Source organism: Rhinoraja longicauda, chromosome 23, assembly GCF_053455715.1.
Source record: "Rhinoraja longicauda isolate Sanriku21f chromosome 23, sRhiLon1.1, whole genome shotgun sequence".
NCBI lineage: Eukaryota > Metazoa > Chordata > Chondrichthyes > Rajiformes > Arhynchobatidae > Rhinoraja > Rhinoraja longicauda.
In genome coordinates this window covers 35,777,048-35,802,737 of record NC_135975.1, presented here as the reverse complement: position 1 = coordinate 35,802,737, position 25,690 = coordinate 35,777,048, and the positions used below count along the sequence as shown (strand labels likewise).

Sequence of the window (25,690 nt, the reverse complement as noted above, 5' to 3'; positions counted from 1 at the left end):
AATATTTCAAACGTCATTAGAAACAGGGATGGTGCCGGAAGATTGGCGCATTGCGCATGTTGTGCCTTTGTTTAAAAAAGGTTCTAAAAGTAAACCTAGCAATTATAGACCTATTAGTTTGACGTCTGTGGTGGGAAAATTAATGGAAAAGATACTTAGGGACAATATATATAATTATTTGGATAATCAAGGCCTGATTAGAAACAGTCAACATGGATTTGTGCCTGGAAGGTCATGTTTGACTAATCTTCTTGAATTTTTTGAAGAGGTTACCAGGGAAATTGATAAGGGCAAGGCTGTGGATGTTGTCTATATGGACTTCAGTAAGGCATTTGACAAGGTTCCACATGGAAGGTTGATTAAGAAGGTTAAATCGTTGGGTATTAATAGTGAGGTTGCAAGATGGATTCAACAATGGCTGAATGGGAGATACCAGAGGGTAACGGTTGACAATTGTATGTCAGGTTGGAGGCCAGTGTCTAGTGGAGTGCCCCAAGGATCTGTGTTGGGTCCACTGTTGTTTGTCATTTACATTAATGATCTGGATGATGGTGTGGCAAATTGGATTAGTAAATATGCAGATGATACTAAGATAGGTGGAGTAGTTGATAGTGAGGTAGATTTTCAAAGTCTACAGAGAGACTTGGGCCTTTTGGAAGGGTGGGCTGAAAGATGGCAGATGGAGTTTAATGCTGATAAGTGTGAGGTGCTGCATTTTGGTAGGACAAATCAAAATAGGACGTACAGAGTAAATGGTAGGGAATTGAGGAATGCAGTGGAACAGAGGGATCTGGGAATAACTGTGCATTGTTCCCTGAAGGTGGAATCTCATGTGGATAGGGTGGTGAAGAAGGCGTTTGGTATGCTTGCCTTTATAAATCAGAGCATTGAGTATAGAAGTTGGGATGTAATGTTGAAATTGTACAGGGCATTGGTGAGGCCGAATCTGGAGTATGGTGTGCAGTTCTGGTCGCCAAATTATAGGAAGGATGTCGACAAAATGGAGAGGGTACAGAGGAGATTTACTAGAATGTTGCCTGGGTTTCAGCACTTAGGCTACAGAGAGAGGTTGAACAGGTTGGGTCTTTATTCTTTGGAGCGTAGAAGGTTGAGGGGGGACTTGATAGAGGTTTTTAAAATTTTGAGAGGGACGGACAGAGTTGACGTGGGTAGGCTTTTCCCTTTGAGAGTGGGGAAGATTCCAACAAGGGGACATAGCTTCAGAATTGAGGGACAAAGGTTTAGGGGTAACATGAGGGGGAACTTCTTTACTCAGAGGGTTGTGGCTGTATGGAATGGGCTTCCGGTGGAAGTGGTGGAGGCTGGCTCGATTTTATTATTTAAGAGTAAATTGGATAGGTATATGGATAAGAGGGGATTAGAGGGTTATGGTCTGAGTGCAGGTAGATGAGACTTGGTCAGGGAGAATGGTCGGCGTGGACTGGTAGGGCCGGACAGGCCTGTTTCCATGCTGTAGTTATTATATGTTATTATATTATATATGTTAAACAAGATTCAAAGGGAAGAGATTGTACCAAAACAAAAACAGTAACGAATTGGCCAAAAGCCAGGGAGGAAGTCACACAATTTCCACAACATGACATGATTAGGGTTAGTCAGTACATCATCAAATCTCACACTCATAACAAATCTAGCGTCTTACGAAGTCCATGGTACAGATTCGTATAATTTGTCCGAAAGCAATCGCTATCAAACCATCCTGGCTGGCAAAGAAATTTGTCAGTAATCCTTCAGGGAGGCAGCCAGTCTTCCAACACTCCAATGTGTTGTGATCTGTTCAGTATTGGCACCCACTTCAAGGCACATCGGAACATTTATTTCATAAAACTTTCACTTGCAGCAGAAGTTGACGCATCTTGCCTGAGAAAAGAGTAGAAGTGCAGCAATCGCAAAGGTCATGGAGATGATATGCACTTCCTAATTCTTCATTTTGTCTCGACCGTTACTCTACATCCTCTTCACATTTGCAATTTGGAGTGAGAGGGCGTGCGTTTGCTATTTGCCTTTTACCTTTTACCGTTACCTGTCTGGATGCATTTTTCATACTGGGTAGCTATGAATTCCATCTAGCTGACAGTACATAATAAGCAACACAACAGCAAAGAATACACTTTGGCGTATTGTGCAGGGTATTTTAAATATGGGATCTGTGTGCGGTGAGAGACTAAATGCAAGGCCAGTCTGCAAGAATAGAAGAGGTTTGAGCTTCCTAGAAATCAAGTTTGCTCACAAATTCTGCGTCTGAGACTTGGGTAAGCAGTTTGATGAGAGATGGTTTAGAGGCCATAGCAAAATGCTTGGCAGACCGAGAAGCTCGCATCAAATATGATGTAACTGGAAGAGTCCAGATTTAACCAGAAGTATATGATTTGCATGGAAATTAGAAATAATAATGGTTTGGAGTCTCTAGTGGAAGTGGTGCACAGGACTACATTGGGTTTTGTTTTAACAACTCAGGAGGATCCAATCAACAGCCGGAAACTAACATTTCTGAGGTACTACCCTAGGTTCCTTGGATCAAAAATATGTCTTTCAGGATATCACAGATGGTTATGGTGGTCAGTCAGCCAGCAAATCTGGAATGCCATTTTTAATGGTTCATGCTGGCAAGGAATTCATTTATTGCCCTGGAGGAGGTGGTGGAAACACCTCTGAACACTGCTAGGGAGTTCTAGTGACAATGAAGAAATGGAGAAATATTGTCTGACAGTACAGTATGTGGTTTGATAATGTGCAGGTGGTGGTCCCATGTGCCTGCCGTCATTACTCGGTGGTGGGGATTACTGGTTTTAATATTACCAAGCCCCCTCCGAGAGGTGCTTTCGTTCTTCTTCTTGCGTTTGAGGCAACAAAAATTATGTAACGCCCTCCAGGCGCTGTAGTCAGTGCAATGTGCTGTTGTCGAGGGCCGTGAGGTCTACCCCTCCACCAGGGGGACGGAGGACAGTGCAGTTGAACATGACGTGCTGCGCTGTTTGCTGGTCTGCTCCACACACGCAGGCTGCTGATGAATGAAACCCCCGACGATGCATGTTGGCGTTGAACCGGCCGACCCCTGAGCGGAGCCGGTTCAGGGTGACCCACTCTTTGCGGGGCATGTCCGAACCGGTTGGGGCTGCGGTGTTCGGTGCGACAGTGAATTGAGGAGGTCGCGATGTCTGTTCCCAGCTGGTTCTCCATGCTCCTAGTATGTTGAAACCGGAGCCACAGACGGTCGCTGCATGACGGGAGAAAGGGCTGTGGATCCTGGGCGAGGTGGTGCAAAGGCTGCACACCAGCCTATGAGTGAAGAACTCTGCGAAGCTTGGCGGGTGCAATACCTGCGAGCACCGGCAGGAGATCCGTCGGAGTAGGGCGTAGGCAGCCAGTGATGATCCGCATGGTGTCGTTGAGGGTGGCGTCTAGCTTGCTAGTATGAGCGCTGCGGCACCATGCTGGGGCGGCGTACTCCGCAAGAGCACTGATTTGAAGAGTAGATGTCCTGGCGCCCCATGACGATCCGGCCAAGCAACGCAGGAGGTTGTTCCGTGCCGAGACTTTAGCACGGAGAGCTTCCAGGTGTTGCTTGTAGGTCAGCTGTCGATCTAGTTTCACCCCGAGGTATGTAGGAAATGGGTTGTAGGGTAGGGGTGACCCATTGAGGGTGACAGTTAGCTGGCATTGAGCTTCCTTGTTGTTCAGGTGAAAGGCCATTGTGGTGGTTTTTGCCACACTCAGTTTTAGTCTCCAGGTCTTAAGGTAGCCCTCGACAAGTTCCGTATCCGCCGAGAGCACATCCTCAACATTTGACCAACTCCTGTCCGAGTACAGTAGGGCCAAGTCATCTGCGTATCCATACTGGTGCGAGGTCGTGCGTGGCAGATCGCTGATATAGAGGTGGAAGAGCATGGGGGCCAGTACCTTGGGGGACTCAGTTTCTTCGACGTCGCAGTCGGCTAGATTGTCCCTCGCTGGTCTTGAGTACAAAACTGCAGTTGGCAAGCATGTTGGCAAGGAACTGCACTAAATGACGGTCAGGGGTGGTTCGGAGCAGCTTCAAGATCAGGCCCTGGTGCCACACAGTATCAAAGGCGGCGGTGAGGTCCACCAGTGTGATGCCTGCCTTGTGACCCTTTTCAAAACTGTCTTCGATGTCGTTGGTCAGCTTGAGAATTTGGTGGGTGGTGCAGCGTCCACGCCGAAATCCAGATTGTTCAGCGGGTAGTTGAGGGTCACGATTGGATCGAGCCGGACCAGGAGAAGCCGTTCGAGGAGCTTGTACGGGACACAGGAGTGAGATGGGCCGATAATTCCTTGGGTCGTCCGCAGGCTTGTTTGGTTTTGGTAGCGCAATGACGGTGGCTTTCCGTCAGATCTTCGGAATGGACTGACCAATGAGGCAAGAGGAGTAAAACTCACGAGCCAGACCAGGCATTTCGGAATTCCAGTGTTTCAGGAATTCTGGAGGGATGTTATCAGGACCCTGAGGTTTTCCACATTTCAGTTGAGAGATGACAGAAGAAAGTTCTGCAGAGGAAAAGGGTGCTGACAGGTGCCCATCAGTGCCTAGAGCTTTCCAAAGGTTAGTGGATTCCTGTTTGACAGAACGAGTATGGTTCTTGTCTGCGTCTTTGGAGTGGCCATTGGCCAGGAGCTGGTGGCGATGGAGTTGGCCGTGAAAGGGCAATGCTTTGGGCGGGTTCTTCGACCGGTGAGGCGATTGAAGGTCTTCCACCCCACCGTACTAGAGTGTGTGAAGCCGATTCCTTGGATTGTCTCTTCCCACCACTCTCTGCGCTTCTTGTCAAGGTAGTTTGTCAGTTCCGCAGCCTTGGAGGCAGCCTCTTCGCCTGGTTCAGCGTACAGGAATGCGTCGTAGCATGCGTCACACTCTTTGTCCCATGTGGGGATGTACCGGGTATGATAGCCGCGAGGAATGGAACTCTTTGCTGCACTGATGAGGAGTTTGCAGAGGGCTGAGTATGCATTGTCCGGGTTGGTGGGGGTGAGGGTGGGGATGAGGAGTTTGCAGAGGGTTGAGTAGGCATTGTCCAGGTTGGTAGGGGTGGGGGTGGGAAGGCTGTCGATCCGCAGGTTTGGTTGGGACTGGCTCAATGGGGTTGTCTGGAATAATCAGAGATGGACGATTTTGTGATTTTGTGAAGTGATCCAGGGTGATATGGTGTGGCGATGGTCCATTCAGGTTTGCAAAAGCCAAGTCAGGGTTGGTAGTGTTGTTCCACCTGCCAGAGCGTAAGCTGTCCAGTTGTTTTGGGTCATACAGGAGTTGAACGCCAGTAGCTGAGGCCCAATCTTCTAGTGCAGCGCCATCTGGGTTAGTTGAACGGTAGCCCCAGGTGGTGCTGTGGCAATTGAAGTCTCCAGCGTACATGCAGGGCGAACCAAAGGCGGGATGGAGTCTTTGTGAAGCCTGGTAGAAGGTGGCTTGTATACATTGATGACAGTGAAACCTTCGACTTGCGTTGCCGCCCATTCCACGTCGGAGTCAGGAGGGGACGTTGCAAACGCTTTCCATTTTGCTGTGTTCCTTACAAAAGTGGCAATCCCGTGGGTGTGGCTCTCGGTGTAGGCAGCCAGGGTATAAGCAGGGATCTTCAGATGGGAGCTGTCACTTTTGTGAGTCTCTTGGAGCAGGATTGCAGTGACTTTGTGGGTCCGTAGCAGATGTTCAATGATGGTGGTCTTTGCCTTGGTGAGGCCTTCCGCATTCAGCTGCAGCAGGGTGATGCCATCCGATTCGACATCCATAGGTGCCCGCCCTCAGAAGGGCACATGCTCCGTCCGGGTTGGCGCCAAGCTGCAGCGACTGAGGTTGCATTTGGGCTGCAAGCTATTTTTCTCCTTCTGCTGTCTGTCGCTCGCCTGACTGAGGTCAGTTGACAGGGCTCACCACGGGGAGGTCGACAACATGAGCCCCGTGCTTTCGTTTAGAGATGGAGTGTGGAGGCAGGCCATTCAGCCCACCGAGTTCACGTTGACCAATGATCACCCGTACACTAGTATAAGAAAATAACTGCAGATGCTGGTACAAATTGAAGGTATTTATTCACAAAATGCTGAATAAGGGTCTCGACCCGAAACGTCACCCATTTCTTCTCTCCTGAAATGCTGCCTGACCTGCTGAGTTACTCCAGCATTTTGTGAATAAATACCCGTACACAAGTTCTCTCTTATATACTTGGGACAATATGCAGAAGTGAGTTAGACACAAAATGCTGGAGTAACTCAGCGGGACAGGAGCATCTCAGGATAGAAGGATTTGGTGATGTTTTGGGTCAACACCTTTCTTCAGACTGAGTCAGAGGAGAGGGAGATACAGAGAGAAGGAAGTGTAAGGGGTGGAGAAAAAAAAGAGATCAAAGAAAATTAGCATAAATCATTACTCTACAATTTCATTAATCTTTGTCCCCTTTGTCTCGTTTTCACACCTTGTGGATTCAGGAGTTTAGTCATTATTGACTAGAAGCTCTAGACAATTCACATAAACATCGGCGGCAAGAACACATTAGAGACTGTCCTTTTGAGAGACCCCCCCCACACCTTTCACAACTTACAATTTAGGAATGTCATGAGATCGTTGGTATGGGAATTGCTGTCATATAAGCCATGTTGAGTAACTGAGAGCACCTATTGCATTGGTGGTGGAAGAACTGAATGTTTAGAACAATGGAGATGTGGCATTTGAGGAGTTGTCTTGTCAATGATGATGCTATGCTTCCTGAATATGGTTGGAACAGTACTGGTCTAGATAATGACTTGCCTCCTGACACAATCTGCAATGATTAGTTTGGAGTGACAATAGAATACTCACCAGTGAGTATTCATGCATTGCAGATGGTATCAGAATTGATTGAACGATACAGCATAGAAACAGGCCCTTCGGTCTGCCAGAGTCCACGCCGACCATTGATCACCCTTTCACAATAGTTCTATGTTATCACACTTGCGCACCCACACACTAGGGACAATTTACAAAGGCAATTAACCAACGGACCCGCACCCTAGTCTTTGAGATGTGAGGAAAAGACCGAAGCCTCCATGAAAACCCAAGTGGTCAGGGAGAATGTGCAAATGTCACACAGACAGCACCTGAGGTCAGGATCAAACCTGGGTCTCTGGAGCTGTGAGGCAGTTGCTCTTGTGAGATGCAATTTTTTTAAATTTTTTTTATTTTCTGCATTTTAATGGTTTCATCATCACACATACTGTTCTCCCACAACACCGATTACACTGCGAGATGCAATGCGACGGCTGGTTTTGCCTACTAAAATGGCCGCCTTTGCGTATAGGCGATTTCAATCTTGTTACCGACATGTTTCCTACCTCTAATGTGTCCAACCCCTTAATAATCTTATATATTTCGATAAGATCCCCTCTCATCCTTCTAAATTCCAGTGTATACAAGCCTAGTCGCTCCAGTCTTTGACAGTCCCGCCATCCTGGGAATTAACCTAGTAAACCTACGTTGCATACCCTCAATAGCACGAATAACCTTCCTCACATTTGGAGACCAAAACTGCACACAGTACTCCAGGTGCGGTCTCACTAGGGCCCTGTACAACTGCAGAAGGACCTCTTTGCTCCTATACTCAACTCCTCTTGCTATGAAGGCCAACATTCCATTGGCTTTCTTCACTGCCTGCTGTACCTGCATGCTTCCTTCAGTGACTGATGCACTTGGACACCCAGATCTTGTTGTACGTCCCCTTTTCTTAACTTGACACCATTCAGATAACGATCCTGTTACTGCTATCCAAATGCTCCGCAATTTCGTCTTTTATAATTGACTCCAGCATCTTCCCCACCACTGATGTCAGACTAACTGTCTATAATTTCCCGTTTTCTCTCTCCCTCCTTTCTTAAAAAGTGGGATAACATTAGCTACCCTCCAATCCACAGGAACTGATCCTGAATCTATAGAACATTGGAAAATGATCACCAATGCGTCCACGATTTCTAGAGCCACTTCCTTAAGTACCCAGGGGTGCAGACCATCAGGCCCTGGGGATTTATCAGCCTTCAGTCCCATCAGTCTACCCAACACCATTTCCTGCCTAATGTGAATTTCCTTCAGTTCGTCCTTTACCCCAAGACCTCTGTCCACTAGTACATCTGGGAGATTGCTTGTATCTTCCTTAGTGAAGACTGATCCAAAGTACCGGTTCAACTCGTCTGCCATTTCCATGTTCCCCATAATAAATTCCCCTGCTTCTGTCTTCAAGGGACCCACATTTGCCTTGACTATTTTTTTCCTCTTCACATACCTAAAAAAGCTTTTACTATCCTCCTTTATATTATTGGCTAGCTTACCCTAATACCTCATCTTTTCTCCCCGTATTTCCTTTTAGTTATCTTCTGTTGCTCTTTAAAAGAGTCCCAATCCTTTAGCTTCCCACTCTTCTTTGCTATGTTATACCTCTTCTCTTTTATTTTTATGCTGTCCTTGACTTCCCTTGTCAGCCACGGGTGCCTCTTACTCCCCTTAGAATCTTTCCTCCTCTTTGGGATAAATTGATCCTGCAACTTCTGCATTATTCCCAGGAATGCCTGCCATTGCTGTTCCACCGTCTTCCCTGCTAGGGCCTCCTTCCAGTCAAATCTGGTCAGCTCCTGCCTCATGCCTCTGTAATCCCCTTTGCTATACTGTAATACTGACACTTCTGATTTTCCCTTCTCCCTCTCAATTTGTAGAGTAAAACTTATCATATTATGCTCACTGCCTCCTAATGGCTCTTTTACCTTGAGTTCCCTTATCAGATCAGGTTCATTACACAACACTAAATCCAAAATTGCCTTCTCCCTGGTAGGCTCCAGTACAAGCTGTTCTAAGAATCCACCTCAGAGGCACTCCACAAACTCCCTTTCCTGGGGTCCTTACCAACCTGATTTTCCCAGTCTACCTGCATGTTGAAATCTCCCATAACCACCGTAGCATTACATTTGCGACATGCCAATTTTAACCCTTGATTAAAACTTGCACCCTATGTCGAGGCTACTGTTTGGGGGCCTGTAGATAACTCCCATTAGGGTCTTTTTACCCTTACAATTCCTCATTTCAATCCATACTGATTCTACATCTCCTGATTCTATGTCACCCCTTGAAGGGAGTGAATATCATTCCTCACCAACAGAGCGACCCCACCCCCTCTGCCCACCTGTCTGTCTTTTCTATACGTTGTGTACCCCTGAATATTCAGTTCCCAGCCCTGGTCCTCTTGCAGCCATGTCTCTGTAATTCCCACAACATCATAGTTGCCAATGTCTAACTGAGCCTCAAGCTCATCTACTTTATTTTTTATACTTTGCGCATTTAAATACAACACTTTAACTTCGGTATTCACCTCCTCTCTCACACCATTGGCCCTGACCATACTCTCTTATCCTATCTGGAACTTTCCTTCCCATTTATTCGAGAGTCCTTTGCAATTTCTCCTCTATTCGCTTCCCCTTTAACTCCATCTTCATATTCCCAATTTGTCAACCCCACCCCCCCACTACTTAGTTTAAACCCACACGTGTAGCACTAGCAAACCTACCTGTCAGAATGTTGGTCCCCCTGCTGTTCAGGTGTAACCCGTCCCTTTTGTACAGGTCACCCCTACCCCAGAAGAGATCCCGGTGGTCTAGAAATCTAAACCCCTGCCCCCTGCACCAGCCCCTCAGCCATACATTCATATCCCCGATCTCCCTGTTCCTGCCCTCACCAGCACGAGGTACAGGTAGCAATCCAGAGATAACCACCCTCGACGTCCCACTTCTCAGTCGTCTTCCTAACTCTCGCAACTCATGTTGCAGTATCTCCTTCCTCTTCTTCCAGATGTCGTTCGGGCCCACGTGCACAACTACTTCCAGTTGATCGCCTTCCCTCGCTAGGATGTTCTGAAGTGACGTCTTGAACCCTGGCACCCGGGCGGCAACGGACCATCCTCAAGTCCCCCCTGCCACCACAGAACCTACTTTCCGTACCTCGGACAATGGAGTCACCCACTACTATGGCTCTTCCTGACTTCGGTCTCCCCGGTCGAGTCTCCTTGCCTGGATTTGAGCCACCGACCTGTTCGCTGCTCGGACTGGAAGCGTCTTCTGCCCCGACAGCTCCCAAGAGGGTGTACCTGTTTGCAATAGGCACAGCCACCGGGGTCTCCTGTAGTCCACCTTTGCTTCCCCCTGAAAAGGTCTCCCACCTTCGCTCGACCTGGACCCTTGGCATGACAGCCTCACAGTAGGTCCAGTCCAGGAAACTCTCGCATTCCCGGATGGCCCTGAGGTCATCCAGCTGCTTTTCCAACTCCACCACACGTCCATTCAGGAGCCGCACCTGGACACAGTTCTTGCAGGTGTAGCTCCCAGAAGCTCCAGCGGTGTCCCTACCTTCCCACATCCTGCAGGAAACACACTGCACCAACATATCGGCCATTACTTTAATGTGTAAAAACAAATCAGGCTCAAAAACAAGTGTAACCTCCACACCGAAGACTCGCAGCCAAAGACACGCACTTTTCTCACAGAGCCAAAGACTCACACTTTTCTCGCAGGGCACTTCACTCGACAGGGCCGCAACCCTTGTGCAAGCCTTGTTTATATCAGTCACTAAATTGCCTAATTGGCCAATTTGTCGTATGGGAGGCGCATTCCCAATCTCGTTGTACCCCTGGGTACAATGACAATAAAGATATATTGTATTGTATTGTATTGTATTACCAAGCTCCTAATTTAATTGCTGAGCCAATCCCCACACTCACTCCTATCCTGCCCTCCTCTGACGAACTTGGAGGTATGCGCTTCACTGAATGCCTGTTAGCGTCCCTTTGGCGCTCTTTTTTAAACGGACTTTTATCTGTGATTCACACTTACTTTCTTTCAGCCAATGGTCGTCCTTGCTCCTGCTGCTGCTCTCCAGACCTTTACTGACTGACTTCAGCTTTAATTTGATGCTGGACATGGTCAAGTGCTACCTGGATGTCAAGATTATTCACTCTGATCTCCCTTTTGGATTTTGCCTATTTGGCCAGGGTTGAGTTGAGAGCTGGCAACGATTAGTACTCCGAAACCCAATTTGGCATTGGAGAGTAAGTGTAGCTTGATAATATTGTTGATAACAAATTCCATCACTTTCCTGATGATTGGAAATAGGCTGGGTGATAAATAGTGAGATTGAATTTGCTGGGTTTTGTGAACAACATATTTTCCTCATTGCCATAAAAAAATACCAGTGATATAACTGTATTGGAACAATTTGGCTATAGGTGCAGATGCCTCTGGAGCGCATGTCTTCAGTGCTGCAGGTGAGATGTGTGATCCTCTATCTAGCATTTGCAGAAGAAGTGTTGCAATGGGGTTTTAATGTAATGTGGAGTGGAGTGAGTTGAATTGGCTGCTGATTGCCTTCTGTACTGTTCTCTGTTCTTTATTTGAGCACCACTGGGAATCTCTCACAAATTCTTGCATGCATGAATACCTAATTTTGAAATTATGTCCATTGTGGAGACTGGACTATTAGCACACTTTTACCACAGGAGATTTATAATGTGTTGTACAGATTTTCTGAAGGTGGTGTCTAAATTCCCTGTTGTTTTGTACATCTGCAAAGAAAATTGTTTTCACTGAAATGCAGAATGTATTAATCAGAAATAGCATTTGGTTCCCGCACACATCTCGCCTACCTGATCCATTAAATATGCAAATGAAACCCAAGTGTTTTGAGCACACACCAGGCATATGCTCAGCATTAGTAGAGAGAACAGAATTAATATTTCTGGCTTTTTTAAATATTTGGAGATGAATAGGTTTTTGCAAGATGTGATGTGGTTCTCTTCTTGGGTAGTCCCTCTTGTTTTATGGGTTCTGAGGTGGCTGACGAGGCTAATGTGGGAACCAAATGCACTTCCATATGTGCTCAAAAGTGCTTAATGGGGTGAGTAGTTTGAGGTGTTATACTCTCTCTGCTGCTAGTTCAGGTTTTTGTAATCCTGATATATGAACTTGAGGTTCCCAATATTATCCCTACAGTTCCTTCCCCACTTCAAATGATCATGGACAGAGATTTCCAGGAGTCGGTGAGTATGTTTTGAGCATGTTCACAAATCTGTTTTGCTATCTGTCTGGCAATGACTTTCGGTGACAGAGTTCATTAGGGAGTGTCTGATACCAAATTCCCGGAATTGATCGTTTTAAAGTGTGGCATGCTCAACATACTGACCATACTGGTCAGTACCAACAACGTACTGTAATCATGAAAACCCTTGAAGGACGTGCTGGCCCACCTGAAAAATATTGCAATCCCCCTGCTGGACAACCTGCAGTTTGCATACCAGGCCAATAGATCAGTGGATGACGCAGTCAACCCAGGCCTGCACTTCATCCTCCAGCACCAAGACCGCCAGGGGACCTGTGCAAGGATTTTGTTTGTGGACTTTTGCTCTGCATTTAACACCATTGTACCAGAGCTACTACACTCCAAACTCTCCCAGTTGACTGTGCCTGAACCTCCCTGTCAGTGGATCACCAACTTCCTGACAGACAGGAAGCAGCATGTGAGGATGGGAAAGCACATCTCGGACCCACTGATCCTCCGCATAGGAGCACCGCAAGGCTGCGTACTCTTCCCTCTCCTTTACTCTCTCCACACCAACGACTGCACCTCCACAGACTCCTCGGTCAAGCTTCTCAAGTTTGTGGATGACACTACCCTGATTGGACTGATCCAGGATGGGGAGGAATCTGCCTACAGACAGGAAGTGACACAGCTGGCGTCCTGGTGTCATCGCAGCAACCTGGAGCTCAATGCTCTTAAGACAGTGGAATTGATTGTAGACTTTAGGAGAGCATCCCCTCCCCCCACTCACCATCAACAACACCACAGTCACATCTGTGGAGTCATTTAAGTTCCTTGGAACCATCATCTCCAGGGATCTTAAATGGGAGGCCACCATCGACTCCACTGTCAAAAAGGCCCAACAGAGGATGTACTTCCAGCGGCAGCTGAGACAATCTGCCACAGGCAATGATGATCCAGTTTTATACTGCCATCATAGAGTCTGTCCTCACCTTCTCCATCATGTCCTGGGTTGGCTCAGCCACCAAGCATAACATCCGGAGGCTGCAGCTCACCGTTCTGCAGCTCACTCGGCCGGGGGGACTTCCATCCCCTTGCGGGGACTGTGCGGGGACGAGCTGTCTGTCCGTGGGCGTGGGGAAGAGAGTGGAAGTTTTGTTGCCTCCATCACAGTGAGGGGGTGTTTGGAGTCACTGTGATGGACGTTTGTGTTGGGGTCATGTGTCGTGTGTTCTTTTTTGTGTATGACTGCTATGTAATTTCGTTCGGTACCTTGGTACCGAATGACAAATAAAGCTCTGTTGAACTGTTGAACTGTTGATCAGCTGGGAAGGTTGTTGGCTGCAACCTTCCCCCCCCATCGACGAACTGTACACTGCAAGGGCCAGGAAGCAAGTGGCTAAGATCATCTCTGACCCCTCTCACCTTGGCCACAAACTCTTTGAAGTACTTCCCTCTGGGAAGTGACTCCAGACTGTCAAAGCCCCCACGGCCAAACATAGAAACAGCTTTTTTTCCCACGAGCAGTAGCTCTACTCAACAGGCAAAGTAGCCTTCTTTTGCTCTGGTATTTTATTTTATTCTTCACACGTTTAAATTATAATGTTCTATCTTTAATTGTCTACTGTATATCGTGTTATGTGTGAGCAATGCACCAAGGCAAATTCCTTGTATGTATACATACTTGGCTAATAAAATTTATTCAATTCAATTCAATTCTACTGTGGAAAGCTCTAGCTGCACTACTTTGAAGTTGCCTTGGCCATGGCAGATCAGGAGGCAAGAGGGTCAGACAGCTTGTAGTTTCTGATGAGCTATTGAGACCAATTGCAGGTCCTGACATTCATCCCTGGTGGATGCTGGCTGAGCAGGGATTGATATGGGTAAGCATAGAGACTGAAGATCTATATCACCAATTAAGCCTAAATATACCAACACTCGATATTTGGCAAAGAGAAGGCACAGATGGTTTCTATTTTATTTCAGTATCTTTCAGTGGTAGTAGCATGATGCTTTTCTGCAATAACAGCTGCTGTCTACCAAAGTATAATTGCGTCCCATATGAATGAATTATCCATAGCATTTTTAAGTCTGGTTATTCTGACAAAGCTATTCAGTGGACTGATTCATTTCCTAATCTTGATTGATTATGGAGGCAAAAACATTTTTGAGTTGTGTATCCTTAAGTGACACATTTTGGATGTATGTGTTATATATAATTCAATAAAGTTCTTTGGTGATTGTTCCAAGGATTTTGAATGCCAGATTTTCAATGCAGCTTCAGCTTGGACTTTTCTTGAATATGATACGGGTTTGCATGAGGATTGTTATAAATGTGGAGTAATCGGCTTTGAATTAGGCTGCATAGGTGTAGGTGACCATCAGAACGAGTTGGGGTTGGGCCAATGTGATAATAGTTTCCTATAATTTTTATTGCTTTAATATTCAAGTCATCAAACTTTGTCGCTAAATGCTATTCTTTGCTATCGAATAGTGTTTTTGATCAGGATGAAGCAATTAATTGTTTAGAGCACAGAACAGTACATCACAGGAACAGTCCGTTTGACTCACAATGTCCATGCTGAACATGATATCAAGTTGAAATAATATCCTCTACCTGCACCTGATCCATTTCTTTCCATTCCCTAAATATCCACGTCCTCTTGTAACGCCACTTCTGTATCTGCCTCCAATAACATCACTGGTAGCACATACCAGGCACTGTGTAAAATATAAACTGAACATTTCCTTGAAACTTTGTCCCTCTCACCTTGCAACTATGCCTGTCTTTGATATTTTCAGTACCTTCTCTAAACAAATTTTGGTCAAGAACTAAAGAATCCAAAGGGTCTACCATCGAGAGAAAGCTTGTGCCTGAGAAATTTGGCATTTTCGCTCTCTTTGGGCATAATTGCAGAAATGTGATAAATCTGTTCAAATTGTGCAAATTTTGAAACTTGAGTTGATATTTCTGGTGTCAGACTCAGCTGGTGAGCATATTCTATCTGTGATGATTTGGAGCTTTGGGAGTCAGCATTGTGCTGCAGCAACATTGTTAGCAATTCACAGGGAACCAAAGTATTCAGTGCAACTTAACTTAAAAACTTAAAGGTTTCATCACCATTCTACAGTAGTGAGTTTGATAGTTTGGTTGCAACTCCGAAGACAGCCCATTTAGGTGAAATCCACTATTAGTTCACCATTTACTGCTTTTCCATGGTATTTTTATGCAGGGGCCCTGCATGACTACAACTGAACGATCAATACAGACATTGGGCAGATGTGGCCATTCTTCCTGAGGGGAACAAGGTTTCATGCTGGTTAACCTGTCCTCCAAAAGTGTTCCATAATTTGGGGACAGCGGCTTGTCTGACATCTTGTCTTAAAAGTTGTTGTGAGTTATACATTCAATCATCACTTTCAGCATCTATATACTACAACTCTCATTTGTTTGTTTGTTTGATCCTGAACTACAGCTAAAACGGTACACGATAGCGCGACAATTTTAGGCCCACCTTACTCACCACCATTTGGTGCTAATGGAAGAAGTTTCATTGAAATCGGTGTTATATTTTTAAAGTTATTCACATTTTAAAGTTTAAATCTATCTCCTAGGGAGGGAGTGGGGTGGAGGGAGGGGGGAGGAGAAGGGAGGATAAGTAAGGGGGGGTTGAGGGGGAGGGAGTGAGGGGGAGGTGGGAGGAGAGAGTGCTGCACCAATGCAGAAGAGGTTTGGGCCCAATGGGTCCACTTGGTCTAGTTTGCCATAAATTTTGCACTTCCTGCTAAATGTTGAAATTCTGTTCAACTATACAGACCTTTTTGCTGATATGCATTGGTTTGTTGTATCCAAATGACTAAATGTGAAATCTATGTGTACATTTTTGACTTTGTTTGGTATGAATCAATTAATATTCACTTCATTTGATATGGAGAGAGAATAAGAGAGATGATTAAATTGGAAATTTAGAATTTGGTTCTTAATTTGTACACAATAGCTGGATTTTAGAAATGTTAAAGTACAATGCCGGAAACATTTGGCAATTGCTGTTTGTATTTGTGCATTTTGATCTTAGTGCATGAATTTTAAATGGATCTCATTCAAGTATAAATTATATTTTCTTCATATAAATAATTTCTCGGGTAAACTATATTGTGTATTGTGTTTTGCAAATTTTTCATTTCTCCCAAAACCAATATTAGTGCTGACTGACAAATTGGTTAAAGTTCGAAGCTAACAAAGGGGCTGATAATGATAATGAATATAATGTTCAAGTGGTTGAATAATGAAGCACAACTCCACTGGGATTCAAAATTAGTGCTGACTTCATAGGGTCAAATGAATGTGTTTCAAACGTAAGAGAATAGGGAGAAGCCAAATTATCTTTAAAGAAAAGACAGCTTTTATTGACAGCTTGGATTCCTCATGGATGGCATCAAAGGCAGCAACAGCTTTTTTTCAGAATTATAGTACGACATCCTGGTTATAAATTTATTATTACTGAAGCTAGATCAGTCACATCAAGAATAGTTAAAGATTATCTTATTGATCTCCTTGGCAGTCCTCCTTGCTTATCATCCAGAGGATGCTTATGACAGATTTTGGAAGCATTAGCAAATCTGATGAGAAAATAATATTTGGATTTCAAGTTAAGAATTATAGGTACAGAATAACAGTGAGCAGCATCTTTTTAGGATTGTATTTCTGTATTAATTGAAATCTGGAGCTGTACAAAATGCCCACTAGTATATTCTGCTTGTTAAACTTCAATTTTCTGCCACAGTTAATTTATGTGGTCAGACATAAAATATGTTTTTAAACATTTAGATTAAATGTTTATGTGCATTTGGGAATAGTGATACTTTAAAAAAAAAGTTTTTCCTGACCATGGAACCATGGAATGATGTGGCATAAAATGATTCCATTCATCTTGTTTACAAAATCTATCTAGTTAGTTTTTCTTCCCTTCACTTTCCCCAGGCCCTGTAGTGTTCATTCCCTTTCAAATCAGTTCCCTTTTTCAAATTTTGAATCTGCTCACAGCATTCATTCACATAATACGTTTCTTTTCAAAAGTTTTTGTTTGCTGAGTAACTTAAATTTGATTATTGATCCTGCAACTGGAACAAAGCTTCTGCTTGTTTCTCTACCTAAACCCATTATTAATTTGAGCACATCCTATTACATTTCCCCTTTAATCTTGTTTTACCAAAGAATAATCCCATTTCTCCGATCTGATTTCATCCTACAAGATGGTGTTAGCACGGGCTACTGTACAAACAATGAAGATGGGTAAAGCATGACTACAATTGCAGTTATAGAGATGATTGCTTGATATGGATCCATGAAAAAATTGTGTCTTTTAGTTGAAAGAGATGCATGCAGGCCAGCAAAGATTATAAGGACGATCAGTCATGTTCACGCTGAATTACATTTTGAAATGATTGTTCACTTTGTCAGTCATGTAATCTTGGCATAACCTTGTTTGGAGTCTTGAATAGGGTGAGGTTGGAAACATAACTGAAGCAAAGATACTTAAATTCTCATAAAAGATAATCTATTGTTGATTTCTGTAGAAGAGTCGATATATTCTAGCATCTCCCAAGGCCATTCTTTTCCCAATTGTTATAAAGGAAAAGTGAACATGTCCATTCATCAAAATGCTGCCTTGGAGTAATGCATATGAAAGTATATTTTGTTCAGCTCTTTTGTACCACCTTGATGTACATATGGCATGGTTTGCCAGGATAGAATGCAAAGTTTTTCATTGTATCTCACTACACGTGACAATATTATTTCTGCAGCATGAGCACCAAGTGTCAGGACCTAAGGTGACAAACTATTGTGAACTCAAAATTTGACACTGATATTGTAACTTTGCATTCTATTTTTTTCAGCAAAATCTACTAAAACTAACTGCAAAATTCTCTTAATCATTGATATCGTTACTCTCTTTGTATTGATAAATAAGAAGCCAACCTACTGACAATTCTACCATTGTTTGTTTCTTATTACAGCACGTTTTTACCTACAAGAATCAAACAACAGTTTTGTCATTTATCCATCTATCACTCAGTAATTCACTGGAAGATTGAAGAACCGTAAAGAAAAGTAGGTCGTGGAATTGATTGTAAAACCATCGAATCAAACTGAAGAAAATTAATGTAAAAGGATGACCAAACTCAAAGACTGGAAACTGTGACTAAAATATGTGAGTAACCTTAATTGTCAAGATTCGCCAGGTGTGGCTGAAAATGTTTTGGATCACATAAAGCAAATGGTATTAGAATTACTATCTTTAAAATTAATAACATATCTATAGAATTGTGCGGAAGAGGTTTACCAAAATACTACCTGGATTAGGTGATATTAGCCACAAGTAGAGGTTGGACATACTTGGATTGTTTTCTCTGAAATGCTGTGGATTGGCATGATGGAAGTATATAAAATTGAGAGGCATAGATAGGGTAGACAATCTAAACCTTTCTCCAAGGATGGAATTGGCAAAGATTACAGGGCAAAGTTTAAAGGCCTTTACCACCTTGTCAGCTTTGACAGCCTGAGTCTTTTGGGTGGGGCTCACAGATGTCAGAGGTTCAGTGAATGTAACTCTGTCCAAACTGAAGATAGACACAAAATGCTGGAGTAACTCAGCGGGACAGGCAGCATCTCTGGAGAAAAGGAATGGGTGATATTTCGGGTCGAGACCCTTATTAGACTGCTCCCCCTCTGAGTAAACTGAGACGACTCATGTTGTCTGCTGGGCTTTGACATGTGACATGTGGGGCTTGAATAAAAAAGTTCCACTAGGAACACTGGAACAATTGCATGACATATGATGCAGTGGAAGGCAATTTTTAGGGAGTTGTCCATTTCCCTTCACAGGTGATGCTTTCCCCATTGAGTTCCTCCAGCTGTTTGTATTTTGTTAGAGATTCCAGCATCACAAATTTTTATGTTTCAAAATATCTATCTCAACATTTTATAGTGATAGACACAAAATGCTTGAGTATCATTTGTGTCTATCTTTGGTGTAAACCAGCATCCGCAGTTTCTTTTGACACATTTTAGTAGTGATGTTATACAAAGTTCATGGACCGATGATTGCTAAGTTAAAGGACTGCAAGATTAATCTACTTTGATGTGGGGCTCGAATCACATAAAAAATAAGCGAGTAAGATGTTCCTTGATTTTCCTTTCATCCCTTTTTACACCCCTCGGTCGCCTAACCTCCAAGGAATAAAGTCCTAACTTGCCCAATCTATCCCTGTAACACAGTTCCATGAGTCCTGGCAACATACTCGTAAATCTTTTCTGCAATATTTTCCGCTTAATGGCATCATTCCAAGAGCAGAGTAACCATAACTGATCACAATACTTCAAGTGCAGCCTCACCAACCCCTTCTGGAACTGCAACATGACATCCCTACTTGTATTCGGTTCCCTGATTGATCAAGACCAGCGTACTTCAGACAGCGTCTGAAGAAGGGTCTCGACCCGAAACGTCACCCATTCCTTCTCTCCTGAGATGCTGCCTGACCTGCTGAGTTACTCCAGCATTTTGTGAATAAATAGCGTACTTACAATATTCTTCACCACTGTGCACAGCTATTATAACTCAGGAAATTGTATAATTGTACTTCTTCTAAGGTCTCCCCAGAGCCCAACATTCACTGTGAGTGTCCCACCTTAATTTGTCTTCCCTGGTGCAACACCTAATTTATCTGAATTGAACTCCATTTGCCATCCCTTGATCCATTTGCCCAGCTGATCAAGATCCCACTTATATTATTAGTGTATGAAAATAACTGCAGATGCAATCTGCAGACAAATCTGCAGACTAACTGCAGACAAATCGAAGGTATTTATTCACAAAATGCTGGAGTAACTCAGCAGGTCAGGCAGCATCTCAGGAGAGAAGGAATGGGTGACGTTTCGGGTCGAGACCTTTCTAAATACCACTTATATTATTGATAACCATCTTCACTGTCCATTATACCACCTATTTTGATGTCATCTGCAAAATTTGCCTTATATGTTCTCATCCAAACTGTTGACATAGAACACAAACAACAATGAGCCCAGCAACAATCTCTGAAACACCACAAGTCACTGGCCTTTAGTCTGAAAAAGAACTTTCAAAATGCTGGAGTAACTAAGCCAATTCTGTTTCCAGTTAACTTGCTCTCCCTGAATACCATGCAATTTAACTTTCTGAAGCAGCCCACCATGTAGAGCCACATCAAATCCTTGCTGAAGTCTATATATTATGAAAAGCACACTGCCCTCATTAAACTTGGTTACTTAAAAAAAAAGCTCAAACCAAATTTGTGAGACACTGGAGATTGTGGAGGCATTAGTAATGATCTTTCAAGAATCGCTAGAGTCCGATATGGTTCCAGAGGACTGGAAAATCGCAAATGTAACTCCACTGAAGAAGAGTCTTGACCTGAAACGTCACCCATTCCTTCTCTCCAGAGATGCTGCCCGTCCTGCTGAGTTACTCCAGCATTTTATCTCTACCTTTGATTTAAACCAGTATGTGCAGTTCTTTCCTCCATTGTTTAATAAGGGAGTGAGACAAAGGAAAGGAAGTTATCAGCTGGTTAGCCTGACTTCAGTGGTTGGTAACATTTTAAAGTCCATTATTAAGGGTGAGGTTTTGGGGTACTTGGAAGCGCATGATAAAATAGGCCAATCAGCATGGTTTTGTTAAGGGGAGATCTTGCTTGATAAATCTGTTGGAATTCTTTGAGGAAATAACGAGCAGGATAGACAAAGGAGAGTCAGTGGGTGTTTACTTGGATTTTCAGAAAACCTTTGATAAAGTGCCGCATGTGAGGTTGCTAAACAATAGACAATAGATGCAGGAGTAGGCTATTCGGTCCTTCAGTAGACAATAGACAATAGGTGCAGGAGTAGGCCATTCGGCCCTTGAGCCAGCACCGCCATTCAATGTGATCATGGCTGATCATTCACAATTAGTACCCCGTTCCTGCCCTCTCCCCAAACAAGATAGGAGCCTGGTATTCGAGGCAAGGTGGATAGATAGACAATTGGCTGACAGGCAGAAGGTAAAAGAGTGAATGAAGGGTGCCTTTTCTGCAGGGGTAGGTATTGGACCCCCTAGTTTTCATGTGCGTTAATAATCTGGATGAGCGAATTGATGGCTTTCTGGACAAATTTGCGGATTATACAAATTTAGGTGGAGGGACAGGTAGTGTTGAGGAACCAGGGAGTCTGCAGAAGGACTTGGGCAGGTTGGGAGTGTGGGCAAAGAAGTGGCAGAGGAATACTGTATAGTAACAACGTACCCTAATGCGGACCATCCTCAGGACATCCCATTAACTTTCCCGGGTTCCCTCGTCTTCATGTCTTTTCCATGGTAAAAACAGAGGAGAAAAGTTCATTGAGGACCTTGCCCATCTTCTGTGGCTCCACAAATATATTCTAATTTTGATTATTCAGGGGCCCTATTCCTCCCCCCCCCCCCCCCCCCCAAGTATTCTTTTTTTCTGTAAAATTTTCATAACATCTCTGGATTCTCCTTTATGTTCTCTGCCAAAGCTATCTCATGTCCCCCCCTTTAATTTCTTTCTTAAGTATACTCCGACATCCATTATACTCCAGGCATTCACTTGATCCGAGCTGCCTACACCTGTCCCGGGCTCCTTTTTTTTTGTCCAGTCCCTCGTATCTTTTATCAACAGAGTTCTCTATGCTTGCCAAACATTACCTTGCTCTAACAGGTACATGCAGACCAAAACTCATCTAAGAATGTAGCTTAGAACTTTGCACATTCCCACGTGTTAAAATGCTCAATTGGATAAGGCCAACTTTGAGAAGGTCTCACTCAAGTTGACTGAAGCAGGTTATTTGAGGGTAAAGGAACATCAGCCAAGTGGGATGTTTTTAAAATTGTGCTGACAAAACCTCAGGATATGTACGACCCTGTTAGAGTGAAGGACAAGGCAGGCAAACGTAAGGCAGCTTGGCTGACGAGGGTAATTGAGGCATTGGTCAAGAATAAAAAGGACGCATGGGACAGGTATAGGCACCTAGGGATCAAGTTCATCCCTGCAGGAGTTTCAGGAACTGAGAAGTAAACTTTAAAAAAAAAGGAGATCTGAAGGGCAAAAAGGGGGCAGGAGACAGCTCTGGCAGATATTATTAAGAACAATCCCAAGAGATTTAATAAATACATAAGGGGGAAAAGGGTAACTAGAGAGAGAGTGGGACCCTTCGTGAATCAGAGACGTCCCCTCTGGGTGGAGCCACACAGAGTCCTCTGAGTATTTCTCCTCTGTATTTACCGAGGAGAAAGCGAGGAGGACGGAGGAACCTGGGGCAGTCAATGGAAATGGCTTGAGAGCAGTCAGTGTTACGGTCGGAGGTGCTGAGGGTACTATTGTGTATGAAGGTAGACAAATCTCCAGGGCCTCATCAGGACATTGTGGGACGTTAGAGAGGAGATTGCGGGAGTCCTGGTTGAAATTTACAAGTCGGCTTTAAATACAGGAGAGGTGCCGGAAGACAAATGTGGGTCCCCTGAAGACAGAAGCAGGTGAATTTATTATGGGGAACAGGGAAATGGCAGACGAGTTGAACAGGTACTTTGCATCTGTCTTCACTAAGGAAGACACAAACAATCTCCCAGTTGTACTAGCGGACAAAGGTCCTGGGGTGACGGACGAACTGAAAGAAATTCATATTAGGCAGGAAATGGTGTTGGGTAGACTGATGGGACTGAAGGCTGATAAATCCCCAGGGCCTGATGGTCTGCATCCCCAGGGTACTTAAGGAAGTGGCTCAAGAAATCGTGGACGCATTGGTGATCATTTTCCAATGTTCTATAAATTCAGGATCAGATCCCTTGGATTGGAGGGTAGCTAATGTTATCCCACTTTTTAAGAAAGGAGGAAGAGAGAAAACAGACCAGTTAGACCAGTTAGCCTGACATCAGTGGTGGGGAATATGCTGGAATCAATTATAAAAGAACAAATTGCGGACCATTTGGATAGCAGTAACAGGATGAGAGCTCTTAATGATAGCGGGGTCAGGTGGTATGGGGAGAGGGCAGGAACGGGGTATTGAGATTGTGAATGATCAGCCATGATCACATTGAATGGTGGTGCTGGCTCGAAGGACCGAATGGCCTACTCCTGCACCTATTGTCTATTGTCTAAGACTGGTGGGTGGCAAATGTTGTGCCTCTATTCAAGAAGGGCTGCAGGGAAAATGCTGGGCACTATAGGCCAGTGAGATTAACATCTGCAATTGGAAAGTTACTGGAGAGTATTCTGAGGGGTAGGATACACAGGCATTTGGATGAACAAGGGCTGATTAGGGATATTCGGCATAGTTTTGTATGTGGTAGGTCGCAGTTTTTTGAAGACATGATCAAAAAGGTCCGTGAGGGTCGGGCTGTAGATATTGAAAAAATGGATTTCATTAAGGCATTTGACAAGGTTCCGCAAGGTAGGCTGCTCTGGAAGATTAGATCGCATGGGATCCAAGGAGAGATAGCTCAATGGATAGAAAATTAGCTTCATGTTTGTCATCTACATCAATGATTTGGATGAGAACATACATGGCAAGAGTAGCAAGTTTGCTGATGTTCCAAAATTGGTGGTTTTGCTGATTGTGAAGATGGTTGTGAAAAATTGCAGCAGGATCTTGATCGATTGGCCAGGTGGGCTGATGAATGTTTGATGGAATTTAATACAGAGAAATGTGATGTGTTGTATTTTGGGACGTCTAACATGGGCAGGACCTACACAGTAAATGGGAGGGCTCTGGGGAGTGTTGTAGAGCAGAGGGATCAATGAGTGCAGGTGCATGGTTCCTTGAAGGTCAAGTTGCAGGTAGATAAGGTGGTTAAAAAGGTTTTGGCACTTTGGCCTTCATCAGTCAGAGTATTGAGTATAGAAGTTGGGAGGTCCTGTTGCAGTTGCATAAGACGTTGGTGAGACTGTATTTAGAGTAATTTGTTCTGTTCTGGGCACATGTTATAGGAAAGATGTTGTCAAGTAGAAAGGGTACAGAGAGGATTTATGAGCATGTTGCCAGGACTAGAGGGTCTGAGCTGTAGGGAGAGAATGAGTAGGCTGGTGCTCTATTCCTTTGAGCACAGGAGGATGAGGGGTGATATTAGTGGTATATAAAATCATCAGAGGAACAGATCGGGTAGATGCACAGTCACATACCCAGAGTAGGTGAATGGACAACCAGAGGACATTGGTTTATGGTGAAGGGGAAAAGATTTAATAGGAATCTGAGGGGTAGCTTTTTCACACAAAGGGTGGTGGGTGCATGGAACAAGCTGGCAGAGGAGATAGTTGAGGCTGGGACTCTCCCAACGTTTAAGAAACAGTTTGGCAGGTACATGAATAGGACAAGTTTGGAGGGATATGGACCAAATGCAAGCACGTGGGACTCGGGCAAGTTGGGCTGAAGGGCCTGTTTCCACGCTGTATCACTCTATGACTCTACAACATTGGATAATATCAAAACTGACAGTAATGGACCCTAAGACCTTGTGCTGAATATCAGTTTCTTTTCTGCTTTCCTTTCTTGCCCTATTCTTCTTTGTATTTACGAGGATGCTGCTGTGACTGGAGGGCCTGCGCTGTCGGGAAAGGTTGGGCAGGCTAGGACTGAGGGGTGATCTTCGAGGTGTATAACATCAAGAGGGGAATAGAAAGGGTGAATGCACACTCTTTTATCTAGACCAGGAGATTCAAGAATCAGAGAATATCGGTTTACGGTGAGAGGGGAAAGATTTACGAGGAATCTGAGGGGCAGGTTTTTCACACAAGTAATGGGTATATGGAGTGAGCTGCCAGAGGAGCTAGTTGAGGCAGGTATTATCACAGCATTTTTAAAAAACATTTAGACGGTGCAAAGGATAGGTTTAGAGGGATATGGACTAAAAGGCAGATGGGACTAGCATAGATGGCCGTCTTGGTCAACATGGACAGGGTGGGCCTAAGGAACTGTTTAAGTGCTGTATGATTCTATGACTATCTTTTTTTTCACATCCCCTCTCCCTTTGTCATTACTGTTCTCTCCTCTGCCATAACTAACTGGCAAAGTCGTGGCGGCATCCTGTCTACAGTACTGCCGTTTCTAGCACAGAGGAACTATCTAAAGTTGGAGAAGTCAATGTTCATACCGCTAGGCTGCAGGCTGCCCAAGTGAAATATGAGGTGCTGTTCCTCCAATTTCCGGTGGCCCTCACTATGGCACTGGAGGAGGCCCATGACAGAAAGGTCAGACTAGGAGTGGGAGGGGGAGTTGAAGTGCTCAGCCACTGGGAGATCAGGTTGGTTAAGGTGGACTGAGCGAAGGTGTTGAGCGAAACGATCGCTGAGCCTGCGTTTGGTTTTGCCGATGTAAAGAGGTTTTTTTAGATAGTTCCTCTGTCCCTCTCTTTCCCTCCCCCTTCCCAGTTCTCCCTCTATCTTCCTGTCTCCACCTATATCCTTCCTTTGTCCTGCCCCCCTGACATCAGTCTGAAGAAGGGTCGCGACCCGAAACGTCACCCATTCCTTCTCTCCTGAGATGCTGCCTGACCTGCTGAGTTACTCCAGCATTTTGTGAATAAATACATT

General features: G+C 44.4%; 1 protein-coding gene across 3 annotated transcripts in view; it reads left to right on the top strand.

Moving 5' to 3' along the window:
- Positions 1–25,690, top strand: part of cdk17 (cyclin dependent kinase 17) — a 193,499-nt gene that overhangs the window by 63,285 nt on the left and 104,524 nt on the right. For all 3 annotated transcript variants that reach the window (XM_078420056.1, XM_078420053.1, XM_078420054.1), the window contains exon 2: positions 18,095–18,288. The gene's annotated coding sequence lies outside the window, so the exon portion shown is untranslated. The remainder of the gene's footprint in view (positions 1–18,094; positions 18,289–25,690) is intronic.